Here is a 16450-nt window from a genome sequence, read left to right as displayed (position 1 = left end):
GAAGGTGTCCTGAAGACATAAATACAAAAACACTTCTCCTGACAATGCATAAGCATTTTTATAGATGCAGAGAATCCAGTGTGTTCTTTGAATTATTTATGACAAATTGCACAAAAGGTGGGGCGATATATCAAATATTCACAATATATTTTGCCGCAATATAAAATTAAGCAAAAATGAACAGAATTATTTAGAATAATTTATAACATTTAGTCCTTATTTGCAATACAAGAGTGTTTTTATAACATCTCTGCAAATAGCAAAAAAACAATAGAGTTGTTAAGTTTGATTCATTTTCTTGAATCTGCTCAAACTACGTGTTCAGTGACTCAAATTATATTCTTATATATCTCCATGTGGCATGTTTTATGTTTTAGTAAAATGTAAAATTTGTATATAAATATTACTGTGTTTTGTTATATTAGTGGACAAAATGCATGTGATTTAGTTGCATTTTGTCTTGTATTCATTAAATAACTTGCCTTCAATATTTTAACCAGTATTATATTTAACACCAATATTATTTAGCAATAAATATAAAAATAAAACCCTAACCAGTTAATTTAATAATAATAATAATAATAATACATTTAATAATAATATACAACTAATTGAAAAGACATGATCAGTTAACGGATTTGCAAGACTGTGGTATAGATAAAAATGTTTTATCCATATCTGATAATCCTAGGTTGCTATGGTCAAGCAGGTTTGTTTACACATTAAACTCATGTCCACGAGATAAATATGTTGTTCATAAGAAGTACAGTATAGGAAGTCATAGCCACGAGAAATGGATGTTGTTCCCTCAACATAGGATCTCGTGGCCACGGCATAAAGATGTCTTTACTTCGACAAAATGAAAATGACCACAACATATCATGTTCCCACAAATTAATATCTCGTGGACATGACACATTAACACGTTCCCAAGAGTTAATGTTATGGTCACGACAAAACTAAGTGAAGCAAACATGTCCCCTCCTGGTCACCATACAAGACAGAACCGTGTGGATTAGCAGGTTCACTGCTGCACTGTTAAGGGATTTCTTGAAACTAGCCTCATCCTTCATTATATGAAAGGGAGTTTTCTTCCACTCCCCCGCACCCATCAATCCATCACAGAACCTCCTGTACAACATTTACAGGGGTATTTACTGGTGCATTCAAAGCATTGGCCTGCATTGAAGCTCAAGGCTAGACCGTTCTCCCTAAGCCTTTGATGAAAGCTTTAAGAGAAGCTGTATCAATACTATTGGCATCTGTCAAAGACAGAAGGACATACAATGTAGAGAAGATGTCAAGATACAGCAGACTCTAGGTTTAAAACAAGACAATGCCAACAGTGCTGTGAAGAGCTAGGGAAGTCAGTGAGAGCTAATAGCTAGCACTTTCAGTCTGATTAGATTTACCCATTGGAAAGTCGTTACACTAGAAGCTGTGGCTCCAGGGTTTCCCCGCAACCTTTTACAAGAGTGCATCAGTTATACATAGCAGTCATTTGTCAAATTGATTTTTAAAAAACAAGATGTTTTGTTTGCACTTCTGTCTTTTCCTTATGTCTCAGAAGTGATAAGCGATGTCTGTATTAGTTAATTTAGTGCCTCATTTAGATGAACATTCTGAGTGGTGATGAAATATTCAGTAAAGCATATTGAGGCTCATAACTGATCAAATTAGGAATTGATAAAGCAAAATGAGGGAGGCTAAAGGTTGTCTTCATTAGCATCATTAATTGAAAACACTCAGAGCATGACACACAAAGGACTGAATTTAATCAAGTACATCGATGGATTCCTCTTTGACATTCAGGGAATCCGCAGTAGAGTTGTCAGGACTTTGAAGAAGTGGTGTAATTTGTAGACCAAGCATTCAGTGGAGCATATCTCTGCATCATGAAATATCATTTGTGGGCCTCTTGACACTCCTGACTTTATTTTTCTGTGGTTTTCCTCTGCATTTATGGATGAGCGCTCATTTCTCTTAAAGCTGCGATTGAATGGGATTGGCTTAGCTCCCAAAATCCTTAAAACCTTGGAGCTTGTACAACCAAACTTTTCATAGCCCAGTCAATAAAGTCTCTGAGGTATCGACATTGTGGAGATGAGCCCGGGACCAACCCAAGCAGAGCTCTTTGTAGCCAGTGCCAATCACTTTACTCGCATTTGCCATGGCAGTCAAACACATACTGACCCCTGAAGCTCAGCAACATTACCGTTCATTTAATTTTATTTGCCACATTTTAAACAGCCAAGATTCATTGGGATAAATCAATGCTTATAAACTGCTAACTTTAGATACGGAGGCCGTATTTAAAAGGTGCTGCCAGCACCTCTCATTCACATTCCTTGACAGTTGCACACTTACTTCAAGGGTTTGAAGCTGGTATGCCATGACTAGAGTGATAAATAAGAAATAAACTGTGCAAAAAGAAACGTTGGAAACAAAAACACAGAGCATTTCCATTTCATGAGTATGGAGCGATCAAAGGGACATGGTGATGGTAAAAAAAAAAAAATTAAAAATGAGATAGAAGGAAAACGTCCCAGGTTACGTATGTAACCATGGTTCCCCGAAGGGAACGAGACGCTGCGTCCGAAAACGCTATGGGAACGCCCTTTAGCGTGACCGGGTCTCATTAACATGTGTAATCAGTCCCATGAATGGGCAAGACGTCATAGGCGGGTGACGTAGCGACCAGGAAGCTATAAAAGCAGGTGAGGTGTAGCGAGCATCAGCTACTAGGAATGAAGCAAGCTCTGGCAGGGATGCCGGAAGTATGGCCTTGAGACGCAGCGTCTTGTTCCCTTCGGGGAACCATGGTTACATACGTAACCTGGGACGTTCCCCTTCAGGAACTCGAGCTGCGTCCGAAAACGCTGTGGGAACGAGAATGCCCACGCCTCAGCGCACCACAGAGGAAACATGTAACCAGAGGGTGTCTGCCCACTGAATGGCCACTAAGAGGGGCGCGGTAGACCGCAATGGCCGCCACGTAGACCTTCAGGGTGGAGTGGGTCAACCCTGCAGAGAGAAGGGCCTGCAGGAACTCCAGAACTGTACCAACTGGGCAATTAACTGGGTCGAGCTGGCAGTCTTCGCACTAGGAGGGTGAAAGGTTTCCACCTCAAGGAGTACAGTTTCCCATGGAGCGCTGTCGAGGAGAGAAATCAGATCCAAGAAACATACTCGGCCCGGCCAGAATGAGGCTACTATTAGAAGACGGACCCCGTCCCGGCGTACTCTCAGCAGAACTCCTGGGAGCAGAGCGATCGGGGGAAAAACGTACAGACGAAACCTCGGCCAAGTCTGCACCATGGCATCCAGCCCCAGTGGAGCCGGATGAGTCAGAGAGAACCAAAGGGGACAGTGCGATATCATCTGAGTCGCAAACAGATCCACCTGACCAAAAATTCGCCATATCTGCTTCACCACCTCGGGGTGTAGCCTCCATTCCCTGGGCCTCGGCCCCCGCCTTGACAGGATGTCTGCTCCCATATTGAGATGCCCAGGAATGTGAACTGCTCTTAGTGAGAAGAGTTTGCCCTGGGACCACACCAGGATCTGGTACGCTAGTTTGTACAAACGGCGTGAGCACAGACCCCTTGGTGGTTGATATAAGAGACCACCGTTGTGTTGTCGGTGCGCACCAACACATGGTGACCTCTTAGGTCTGGGAAAAAGTGTTTTAATGCTTGAAGCATGGCCAGCATCTCCAGGCAGTTTATATGCCTCCATAAACCACGGGCAGGGTGGCCACTCATGACCGCACCCCAGCCGGTGAGGGACACATCCGTCACTAGCGTCACGCGGCGACAAGGATCTCCAAGCACCGGGCCCTGAGGCAAGAACCAAGATCTCCTCCACATGTCTAAGGCACGTAGGACCCCTGCGTGACCTTGAGTATGCGAAGCGGGTTTCCCCTCGGGGAGAACCCCTTGGTCTTGAGCCACCACTGTAGGGGTCTCATGTACAGCAGGCCAAGAGGTATCATGTTGGACACAGCTGCCATCAGACACAGCAGTCTAGAACTGCTTGACAGTGAGTTACCGGCCTTCTCTTACTCTCGCGACGGCGGTGAAGATTGACTAGATCCAAACAGGAGACATCTGTGCCTGCACCGTGGTCGAATCCCACACCATGCCCAGATAAGTGGTTCTCTGTACTGGAGAAAGCACACCTTTCTTGTCATTAAGTCTTAACCCCAGGTCTTTTGCGTGAGCGAGAACGACATCTCGATGCCGAACCGCCATCCAGTCTGATTGAGCTAATATCAACCAATCATCACACCACGTGCTTGATTCGTGAAAGTGTGGGGTGAGAATGCAAGGCCAAAGGATGATCCGGTATTAGTAGGCTTCTGCCCCCAAAAGCCTACTTCAGGAACTTCCTATGATGGGGAAGGATGGAGTATGCATCTTTCTAGATCGATCGTGACACCAGTCCTCAGACTTGATCTGAGATACAGCCTGTTTAAGTGCGAGCGTGCTGAACTTCAGTCCCCTGACTGAGCGGTTCAAAGACGCAGATCTAAAATAGGACGCAACCCTTCATCCTTCCTTGGAACGGTGAAGTACTGGCTGTAGGACCCGGACACCACTACGCGAGGAGGGACCACCTCGATGGCCTCCGTCCTCTGAGAGTGTCTACTTCTGTTCCATTACCAGAGCCTGCTCGGGGCCCACCAGGGTGAAAAAAAGCCCCGTTGAATTGAGGCAGAGGAGAACCGAACTGGATTCTGTGGCCTCTCACTACAGTGTGCAGGACCCGCTGAGACATGTTTGGCAGTAGTTTTCACGCTGCTAAATAGTCTACTAAGGGAACCAGTCTCTCGAGACTGACCTCTGGTGTAATCACAGCTGCTGGCTCAGTGCCCTGATGCAGCGAACCAGCAGGGGGCAGCTGAACTAGCTGCTCAATAGACCTCCGTGGAGGTCACGAGCCTCTAAGCACCGCTACGTTTCCGGGCAGTAACTGAGAGAAGCGCTCGCCGGAGACCGCTGCGCCCTGGAACACCGGCAGGGTTGCCAGATCGATCTCCTGAGGGCACTGAGGAGAGACGGGCACCGTGTAATGCGGTGTACACCGCTCTTCCCCAGAGGGGCCTGCCCTCCAAGGTCCTGAGCCACAGCATCAGGACTCTCATAGCTGAAGTCTCCTATTAAAAATGACGGTCCTCAGACCCACGTCGTCTGCTAGGAAGACTCGACCAGAGCCTGCTCGGGGCAGGACCCAATGAAGCACACTTGGCAGGATGCAGGATAGACACCATGTAATGCGGAGTACACCGCTCTTCACCAGAGGGATTAGGCCCTCAAAAAGTCCTAGGCCTTAGGCATCAGGACGTTACGACGAAGGCTATCCAGCGAAAATGACGGTCCGCAGAACCGCTTTCTGCTAGAAGCCTTCGGCCTGGGAGCGCCACTCTGACTCTAGACTCTGCGGAGTACGAGAAGTGACACCCCTAGAATGAGGAGCTTAAACACGATAGGTTGGGACTGCTCTGCCCAGCAGCACCTGCTGACCACCTCAACCTCCTCGGAGGAAGAGAGGTAAACGTGTTCTTACTCAAATTTTTTATCCCAAGAGCTCCTGTATATCTAACTTCTCAAAGTGAGATAAATGTCATTAAATTCCTCAGAATTAAATGCAATCAAACAATCAGACAAGTAAACACAGTCTGGTGTGATACCATTCATATCAAAAGCCGAAAGTGATCTATCTAACTTCTCATAGTCAGATAGATACTTAATTTAATTCCTCAGAATTAAATGGAGCTAAACACCCAGACGAGTATACAATGCGCGAGCCGCTTAGTCACACAAACAATATTAATCTCCTCGGAAACGAATAGCTGCAGCAACGAGTTCACAGTCCGAGGGGGAAGAAACCACTTTTTCTTTTTAGCGCGGGCTTCCGAGCCTCGAAAACGAGCTCTAGACTTTTTAGGACCGGAATCGCAAGATTACAAGCACGGACACACTCCTCGGAGCGTGCCCGGCAAGAGCGGAGAAACACAATCAGCCCCCTTATTTTTTCTGAGAGCCGACCGCGTGAGCAACGCTCCTCATTAATGCTGCTCGTTATAATATTAGGCATAATATGCTTGTGTAACTGATGTTTGTGCAACTGATGTTTATGCAACTGCGAGCTCATCGACGCCCTCCGTGTCAATCTCCTCGGAAAAAGACAGGCGGAGTGTCGCACCCTCTCTTTGCGGGGGGAAGGACCGCAACACGGGCTTCTGAAACCCCGAGAGCGGGCACTGCGAAAGCGAACCCCGCGAGCACAGCCACTCCTCCGCCTCGGCGAAAGCAGGACCGGCACCGCGAGAAACGCTAGTGAAGGCTCCCTCCTCAAAGAGAGCCTTCTGAGAGTGAAACAAAGCAGTAACACACGGTCGCATCGCGGGCCGTCATCTCCCTTTTTTCGAGAGCTGATTGTGCGTGCTTCGCTCTCAAGCAGACAACACACTGCGTGTGTCCCTACCCCAATATATTTTTCTCTCGCGGGCAGGGAAAACACACAGCCTGAACGCTGCCTGCTTTAGCCCAAAAAACTTCACTTGACTGAAGTTTGATATAATGGAGCTTATCAGTGGACAAACAACACTAAATAAGACTCACAAACAAATAGCGACTGACACACACACACACAGAGCTTCGCTGAATGACAAAAAGCTGATGCTCGCTACACCTCACGTGCTTTTATAGCTTCCTGGTCGCTACGTCACCCACCTATGACGTCTCGCCCATTCATGGGACTGATTACACATGTTATTCAGAGCCGGTCACGCTGAATGGCGTTCCCATAGCGTTTTCGGACGCAGCTCGAGTTCCTGAAGGGGAACGCCAAGTTTCTTGGAAGAATGCAATACTTTTGTATTATTGTAATATGTTTTGTGAGCAAATGCAAAGTTTCTCAAATAAAAAACGACTGTAATATTCTTTTTTTTTTAATCACCAAGGGTCCAAATTCTGCAAGTCGCTTGTTTTATTCCTAAATAATTCTGTTTTGAACTAATAAAATGAATGATTCAGTGACTCATAATACAGTCACTTGTCACCTCCTACTTATGTTATAATAATATCAGCAGTGCTGGGAAATGTAAATTTAAAAAGCTCAAACAAACCTTTTGGCTGTGCTGCCATTCTGGATATCATGAAGAATAAGATGTAAAAGAAGAAAGTTCAACACTTTCTATTGGTTACTAAAATGGGACTTAGTACAAAAAGGAAATTTGGGATATTTGTGAGTCAATAAATGGGAAAACTGGCGTTACATATTTTCCTTGTAAATTGAAAGGTAATGTGTTACTTGACTAGTTACTTGAAAAAAGTAATATGACTATGTAACTTGCGTTACTTATAATGCGTTATCCCAAACACTGAATATCAGTGGTGCAACTGTGTAGTTAACAATGTTATTTTATTATTATTTTATACTATTAATGTATTTACATATTAAAGGGTTAGTTCACCCCAAAATGAAAATTCTGTCATTAATTACTCACCCTCATGTCGTTCCAAACCCATAAGACATTCGTTCATCTTCAGAACACAAATAAAGATATTTTTGATGGAATCTGAGAGCTCTCTGACTCTCCATAGACAGTAATGGAACTGTAATGTTCCCAGATCCAGAAACGTAGCAAGGACATTGGTAAACCAGTCCATGTGACAACAGTGTCAATTTTGCAAAGCTACAAGAATACTTTTTGTACTTTTAAAACAAAAATAACATAATTTGTTTAACAATTCTTCTCCCCTCAGTTACATCTTTTGCTATTTTGAAGAGTTCCCAAGCGTTGTTTACATTTATTGTATTTACATATGTATTTATGTATTAATGTATTTATTATATGCTTTTTTTTTTTTTAGTTGCTTAGGTTACATTTCTAATTTTTATGTTTGATATTAATATTTTATTTTATTTCAGCTTTTATTTTAGCTTTATTTATAGCTAAGAAAAATAACACAAAAGCTACACAACAGAAACCAAAAATCTATTTGACATTCAGCTATTGCAGCTCTATAACATTTTTACTAATGCCATGTAACATTTCAAAACTGGCATTCTGCCTAAATATGTATCATTCTTTTGAACTTTTGTCTCTATGAAGCAAGCTCATTAATCTATATAAATCCTTTACAATGCCACTCTCCTCTTCGGCTGGAACGGCAAGCACCATATATTTCTATTGCTCTTCAGCAGATCATCTGACTCAGGTAATAACGATATCTGAGTATCACATTGGGTGATCCTTTAGCATTTCCCCAGTCATAATGACAGGAATTGGTCCCATGCATAAGAAGTAGCCGAAACTGTGGAGCGCGTATTGATGACGCGGGACAGCAAACTGTCCCACTTCAAGGTGCATCAGGCACGATAATGTACAAAGTGGCTGATCGATATGGCTTGGCAGCGCTTGCTCTTTGCAGTGTCCATAATGTGATGTGTACTCAATCAATAACCTCTCTTGGTTGACAGACAGACATGTGTGGCCCAGCTCATTTTTCTTGCACACTGTGCAAGTGAGGCTCAACCACAGCGAAGAAATACAGAAAATTACATGACTGTCCCTGGTGACAGGTGGCTGAACGGAAGTTAGAGTCCCAGTGGAAGAACATATTCATAGAGCTGAATGGAAGAGGTGACAGGTAATTAAAACCTTGGGACCATAAAGCAAGTAGATGTTTCGTGCTTTAGCAGGTTTGGCTGGATTTTTTCACCAAGTCTTTCCTATTGAACATCTTTACATGGAAAGATCTGGGTTGAGAAAAGATAGCATGTTCAAAGCTGCTTGCTCAGCTCTTGCTTTGGCTGGGTTTGGAGGGAACAAAGGCTTTTGAGCTTGTTAGAGCAGTCAGTGAGACTTATGTCCACATAAGCAGTGGCTGAAGTGGAATTTATTTGATTTATTTGCTCTCCTCATTCATATTCTGATGACACAAACCAGTCTGAGAAACATCAGGCAGCCTGGGAATATTTACATTAGCCCTTTGATTATTTGTTTCAGTCTTGGAAAACTCTTGGTTATATATTGAAGAGTGCATGGGAGTGTTGCTTGCTGTTATAAATTTAGACCTGCTCATTTCACATTATATGTGACCTGTGCTGGCAAAATGAGTCACAATGAGCAAATTTTCAAAAACATATTTTTATTTTCACATTCCCCAGTAAAACACCTTCAAAATTGTGTATGAGTTGTTGGAATTGGACAAAAAAAAGACTACGCTACACCTGTTTGAAGTCGATAGAGTCAGCAAACTCAATTTTTTTTTTTTTTTTTGTCAAAATATCCTAGCAACGTTGCATCTTTTTCTCCAATTCTTTTCTTAAATAATCATTACTTTTAATAATCACAATATAGCTATTTTTTTATCTTTGTTGTTATAATTAAAAACATGGAAAAAAGAACAAATATGAGAAAGAAACAAGTTTATATTGTATTACTTTTTTCATTTTGCATCTAAACAAAAGCATTAATGTAAGAAAAACAAATAATCGAATGTAAAAATCCCTTTATTGTGTTCGTTACAAATAAATTGATTATTAAAAATACAAAAGCAGTTCAATTAAGTGTAGCGAATGATTCCCTCTTTTCTTTTATTAGGGCCTTTCGCACCGCAGGAACCTTTTCATAGTACCAGAACTAATTGTGGAACTACCCACTACCCTCAATTTCGCACCGCCGGAACTGGGTACGATTTTTGTACCGGACTGCTTTTTTCAAGAACCAAATTAGCTCCTACTCCGGAGCAGGGTCTAACCAGCACAACTGGTACTACCCATGACTTAAGTATACATTGATTGGCCAAACGCGTACGAAAACGCCCTCACCTGCCATGATTTAAAAAGCCATGTAAACATACTGTAAACATTGTGTCAACTTATTTTGCAAGTATGACGAACAGCGATAAATATACGGACGCTGAAGTGCAGGCACCAATGTAGCACTGCCAGTTGTCGTTGGAGATTCTTAGTCCTCCTTTCTGTTCTTTCAGTCGCTTTATGTATACATCGACATTCCATGTCCATTATTGTGAAAGCCGCGAAACACAACAAAAACACAGCTCCAGTCACAGCATCCTCCGTCCTCCTGTTGTTAACATTGTTCTTCTTTGTTTTTGTTGTTGAACACAGAGCATAAATGACGTCACTGTCGACCAGCTTACGTCACTTCCTAGTACACACTGTCGGTGCGAATGCGACCCTTTAAATGGTCCTGGTACTGAAATAGTTCATGCAAAATCATTGCAGTACTTTAGTACTGTACATATAGTTCTGGAACTAAAGCGGTCCGAAAGGCCCTAGTGTTTGATTAACATTACTGAGACAGATGGCCTATATTATGACTTAAAGGAACACTCCGACTTTTTGGGACTTTAGCTTATTCACAGTATCCCCCAGAGTTAGATAAGTCCATACATACCTTTTTCATTTCTGTGCGTTCTGTAAGTGTTATTTGACGCACCCACCGCTAGCCTAGCTTAGCACAAAGACTGGATGTAAATGGATAATGGTAGCATAGTAATCCCAATAAGTGACAAAATTATGCAAACATTTTCCTATTTACATGTTGTGATCTGTATAGTCACAGCGTGTACAAATAACAAGGCTATATGAGACAGAGACCATTTTTAATCGTATAAATACTGGGAACTATATTCTCACTAGGCGTAGGAGCACAGCTAACGTTACTTGGGCGGAGTGATTAGCGCAGCACAGGAGATGCCCTGTTGATGGTTCCGTAAACAAAACAAACGTGACTAACTAACTAGACGTGACTCGTGATCATGGCTGACTTTGAGGAATTGTCAGACTCAGAGGAATTTTACTGTGTATCAAACCAAGATCCCGAACCATATAGTTTTGAGCCAGAATGCACAGACGAGGAGTTACAAAGTGCTGTAGAACACTCATCTCATCCTGATTAATAATTTTCACAGAAAATGTATAAAGAATTATTACAGGAATTGATATATTTGAAATGCAATTTATTACAGCTGACCAAATACATTCAACAGCATATAATACAGTAATGTTAGATAATTGCATTACAATAGCCAAGAATATGGGGAAAGTAATAGCACAAGGCAAATAGTTTTTGCACAATGAACCCACAGACAGTAACGTTAGCCTACTATTCACAAACATTTTCTCAAAAAAGAAAACTGCCCATCCCCCTCCAATTCATTAGCAAGTTGAATGTATTAGTCCTGAGAGTTACATTTAGCGCCGCTCATTTGTTATTGAGCGATACAGTGTGTTCATGACAACACAATAATAACAATTAAGGGGATACACGGAGCCCCTATTCACGTAATAGTGTCACTACTAAGGTTATATTACATTAGCATGGCACTGTTACAGTATGGCTAATGTTAGTCATCTCAAAACATAACGGAACACTTACCGCAGCAACAGGTGATCCAATTTGTCCTGTCTTTATTGGGATGGCTGTATCCTTTATCACACGTTTCATGGTCCGTGTGGCAACTTGCATTTTTTCAAAATAGTCGTCTACAGTAAAATGTTCAGAGCAAACAAAATACTTCGTGATGGTGTTTACAGGTGTGTTTGGAACTATACCCAGAACAAGTAGCTATCGATTCATCAGGTCAGCGTTTTTTGGTTGGAATTCTATGAAACATCATAGTATTACCTGGTCTCCCCTGTTTATTGTCGCAGCTCTTTACAATACAGCGAACACCCATGATTGTACACTATAAATTTACTATCTAGTAATTGCTGACTCTATTACTCCAACTCTGAGCGAATTCTCTGCTCCTCACCACGGCCCGTCTCGGGTGCTGCGCTAATCACTCCGCGCCCAAGTAGCCACTCCGCCCAAGTAACTTTTACTGTGCTCCTACGCCTAGTGAGAATATAGTTCCCAGTATTTATACGATTAAAAATGGTCTCTGTCTCATATAGCCGTGTTATTTGTACACGCTGTGACTATACAGATCACAACATGTAAATAGAAAATGTTTGCATTATTTTGTCACTTATTGGGATTACTATGCTACCATTATCCATTTACATCCAGTCTTTGTGCTAAGCTAGGCTAGCGGTGGGTGAGTCAAATAACACTTACAGAACGCACAGAAATGAAAAAGGTATGTATGGACTTATCTAACTCTGGGGGATACTGTGAATAAGCTAAAGTCCCAAAAAGTCGGAGTGTTCCTTTAATGTTATGACTTGCTTTAAGACTTGCTCCAATGCACGGATGTAATATAATGTTAGTTGTCCAATCTTTTTCTTAAGACATAACAGATTATGTTTGTGAATACAAGAAGCAAGAAGCGAGTGAAGAAAAGGTACACCTGTCATAAAATGTACAAATAAAGATAATTTTAGATGTTTAATTATTATTTGGAGCAATGGGATCGCTAGACAAGGGCTTAATGAACAAATTTTTACTAAAATCGATATTTTTCACTTTTTTGCCTGTATTGCACAAAATTAGCCTGTGCGCATTCTAAATCATTTTGCCAGCATGGGTCATATATTTATTTTTACGTGTTTTTTCTGTGTTGTGCATTTTAACCAATCACTTGCGATTCTGTTGAATTAATGAACACAATGTGTCATCAAATTTGATCACTGAAACCTCAAGAGTTTTGTTCAGGGAACACTGACTTTTGTTCGCACTGACTTTCATTCAATTAAAATTTTACTTAGACAAAATTTACATTTTGGGTCAAGCAAAGGTTTTTAGTGAGACTAAATTTTAGTTGCCATTAAAAACCTTAACGTTAATACCATTGTCTTCTGTAATTTTGTTAACATTGCCCCAATTCCAGGTCTTTTCAGAGGCATGTATCCCTTTTTGTTACACTTATCTTTGCACCACAGGACAAAACATTTAATCCCATAGCTCATGTAACACTTTTTATAGATTTATTGGAAGCTGCTGGATGAGCTTTTGTAACAGACAAAACAACTACAGGCAATGTGTGTCCTCCTAGGCAATGATGTTAATGGACAGGCAGAAGCGAGCAACCTTGCAAGCTGCTCCTGGGTAAGAAAGCGAGGACCATGGGGTCCTTCCTAAATCAATTATCCCAATGAAGCCGTGAAGCATACATGGATGTGTGTCGTAACTTATCTCTTTATCAACTCCCACTTCATTTAAGTTAATGCAGGCCACTTTTAAAGGATTCAGTTAAATAAGGTCAGACATTTTGATCTGTAATCATTTGACCCCACTCTCTGTAATGTTGGCTGTGGGTATGTGATTTCCAATGCAGCCTCTGCTGTTTGGGAGGTGCAAACATGTGACTGACTGATAGAAAGAGTTAGGGTGGGAGGTTAAATAAAATTTACGACTTTAGTAGCTAAATGAATTCCACAACACAGTGTGTATGGACAAGTACATGCAGTACAGATAAAGGACACGTCACTATTGCTGTAATCCGGAACAAGATTGAAGTTGCTCAGGAGAGTATATGTGAGACGGCACTCAGTGTCCTCGGAACACCATGACTTCACACTTCTTCAGAAAATCCATGCTTGACTGATGGGACATGCTGCTAATAGGTTTCTACTGAGTGCTCATTATAATACTTTCTGATCCACAAGTGCTCTTGCTTTACAAAATGTAGAACAGCGGGAACTAACAGTGGAACTGTGGACTGAGATAAAATGCATTGGCTCATTTCATGGCCAGATCTTTGGTCTTGAACATGCTTTATATTATAGTTTAACCATGTATGTGGTCGGCTTGTAATATTGGACAGATTCAGTGTTTTAACCGAGCGGGCACATAAGCCGCTCCCTTTATGACATCACTATCACTTTATTCACCAATGCACATATGCAATATCATTTGCATTAATGGTGCTAGATCTATAGTAGAAATCAACACAGAAGGGACAAAAGGAATGATGAGCCCTTTTTGTGGGACCAAAGCAAATAAAAATATTCTATACTGTACAGTGTACACTACTGTTCAAAAGTTCAAAACTGTCTACTTTTATATATTTAAAAATATATATATTTCTGTGATGCAAAACTGATTTTTAGCAGCCATTAGTCCATTCTTTAGTCACATGATCCTTCAGAAATCTTTACTGTCACTTTTGATCAATTTAATGCATCCTTGCTGAATAAACGTATTAATTCCTTTAAAATAAAAAATCTTACTGAACAAAAACTTTTGAACAGTAGTGATGAAAATATTTATTTTATGTCAATGCCCAGGGCTGTCAATAGATTAAAATAATCATTATTAAAGGGATAGTTCAACTAAAAATTAACCTTTTTTTTCCATAATATATTTTTATGTTCAACAGAAGAAAGAAACTCATACAGGAAACTCATTGGAACAACATTTGGTCGAGTAAATGATGACAGCCTTTTTCATTTTTGGGTCTCTTTAATCAGTCACACTTTATTTTAAGGTCCAATTCTCGCTATTAACAAACCATTAACTACGACTTTGCCTCAATAAACTCCTAATTTGCTGCTTATTAATAGTTAGCAAGGTAGTTGGTAAATTCAGGTATTAGGTGGGATTAGCGATGTAGAACATGGTCATGCAGAATATGTGTTTTATAAATACTAATAAACATCCAATATGTCATTAATAGGAATGCTAATAAGCAACTAATTAATAGTGAGAATTGGTCCCTATAATAAAGTGTTACTCTTTAATCTAATGATTGCCAACCATTCTGTAGAAAGTTGAAATACCTAAACTGAAACTTGCTGTTGATTGCATTAGTAACACAGCCACCATTTCAGTGTAGTCCTGACAGAATTCTACAAAGGAAAGAAGAGTGTTCTCTCATCTGATACGTCAAGGTCAGAGAAAGTTATGCACCCTTCAGAATCACCTGAACTGTGCTAGAGATGATTGAGAGACGTCTCTCCTAATAAATATCAATCCTACTCTCATTTATAAAAGGCTCTAGGTCTGTAATGGAAGATTTGATTCATTAGCCCTAATATTCCTAGAGACCTTCTCTCGACCCCCGTCAGAATAATAGTCACCTTTTATCCGCTGCTATTTTGACCTCTAGAGATTAATTAGACATTGAATATTATTTTGTGTGAGCAGAGTTAAAACAGGAAAGAAATGGGTAACACTTTATTTTAAGGTGTCCAAGTCACATATTGTATAATAACAATACATTCTGCATAATTACATGCCAGTAACCCTAAGCCACACCCACACTGTAACAATGACACCTTAAAATAAAGAAATGTAGCAAATGTAAAAAAAAATAAAAAAAAAATAACAATATGTTACGATATTGTTAAGTGTAACAATAGGGTTATGTTAAATGTTATTAAATGCAATAAATATTCTACACCAAATTGCATTATTTTAATTATTGGTAATTATATAAAATATTATTATATAATGATTTTATATATTTTTTGGAATATTTTGATCAATATATTATGGCTATATATTTTTTTTCAAATACAGTAGCAATACAAGTAAACATTACTTGTACAGAAAAGTGTGTCCTGCAGTTTCACAGCTGTACAGAGCACTGGCTTATGTAATAGACTCATGGTACACCACAGGAAATGGAACATTAGTATGCAGTGTTACATTGGCCAGGAATCAATTTTTGTAAAGGAAGATAAATTAGATATATGAGACACTTGATTTAGCATTTCAAATTATGCAAAAGGAACCAGAAATTCTAGAGATGTTTAATCATATATGACATTATTTGAATTTGCTGCTTGTTTGGTACTGTGCTCTTTGAGTTTTTGTTTGTACATCATCACAATCGCGCAACACATCTGAAGATGCAGGAGATTACAAAGCAATATTAGATAAAGAACATTATGGCAGTACATCAGGTGGCGTGTCCATGTGACAAGTGAAGTATGACCAAATCGCTCTCTTACTGGATTGCCAGACAATAAATGGAATGGAACAATCATTGAGGGAACAAAGAATTTGCCAGGTCTTTAAAAAAAGCAAGATACCTTTTATTAGGTGACCAATGGTGCACATTGAATGAACTATTCCCAGCAGATAGGGTGCAGTGAGAAATACGTGGGTGAAGGCATGGCTGTTGTCTTCGACCTGCTCAGATTGGAAAAGCTCAACCTGCAGTTGGTCAATAGTGGCAGGAAGGTCTGCTCACGCTTGATCCTCCCACTCATTCATTTACTGAAGCCATTTATGGGCAGAGAGCTGTGTCACTTCATTCATGCTCTTGTTTGATATTCATACCATATGCTCCCCTTCAACACATGTAATCAAAGAAAATGGGATGCTATTTTTGTATTGGTTTTATTTATGCCCTTATTTTTATGGTTTCCGATCCCACCTACGACATACAAACAAAACACGCACAAAATCTGACTCCTCTAATCATAACAAAATGAATTTACTGTGTTTTTATGTTATCAATTTTTTTTTCAGAGCTGTTCTAGGACCAATTGATCTTGATGCTTGAGATACACAAGC

General features: G+C 40.5%; 1 protein-coding gene across 1 annotated transcript in view; it reads left to right on the top strand.

Moving 5' to 3' along the window:
* Nucleotides 1-16450, top strand: part of kcnb2b (potassium voltage-gated channel subfamily B member 2b) — a 105184-nt gene that overhangs the window by 84015 nt on the left and 4719 nt on the right. The gene's annotated exons all lie outside the window — the stretch shown is intronic.

Source organism: Cyprinus carpio, chromosome B24 (genome assembly GCF_018340385.1).
Source record: "Cyprinus carpio isolate SPL01 chromosome B24, ASM1834038v1, whole genome shotgun sequence".
Lineage (NCBI taxonomy): Eukaryota > Metazoa > Chordata > Actinopteri > Cypriniformes > Cyprinidae > Cyprinus > Cyprinus carpio.
Note: the sequence above shows the minus strand (reverse complement) of the source record. Positions and strands in the feature narration are given on the sequence as shown.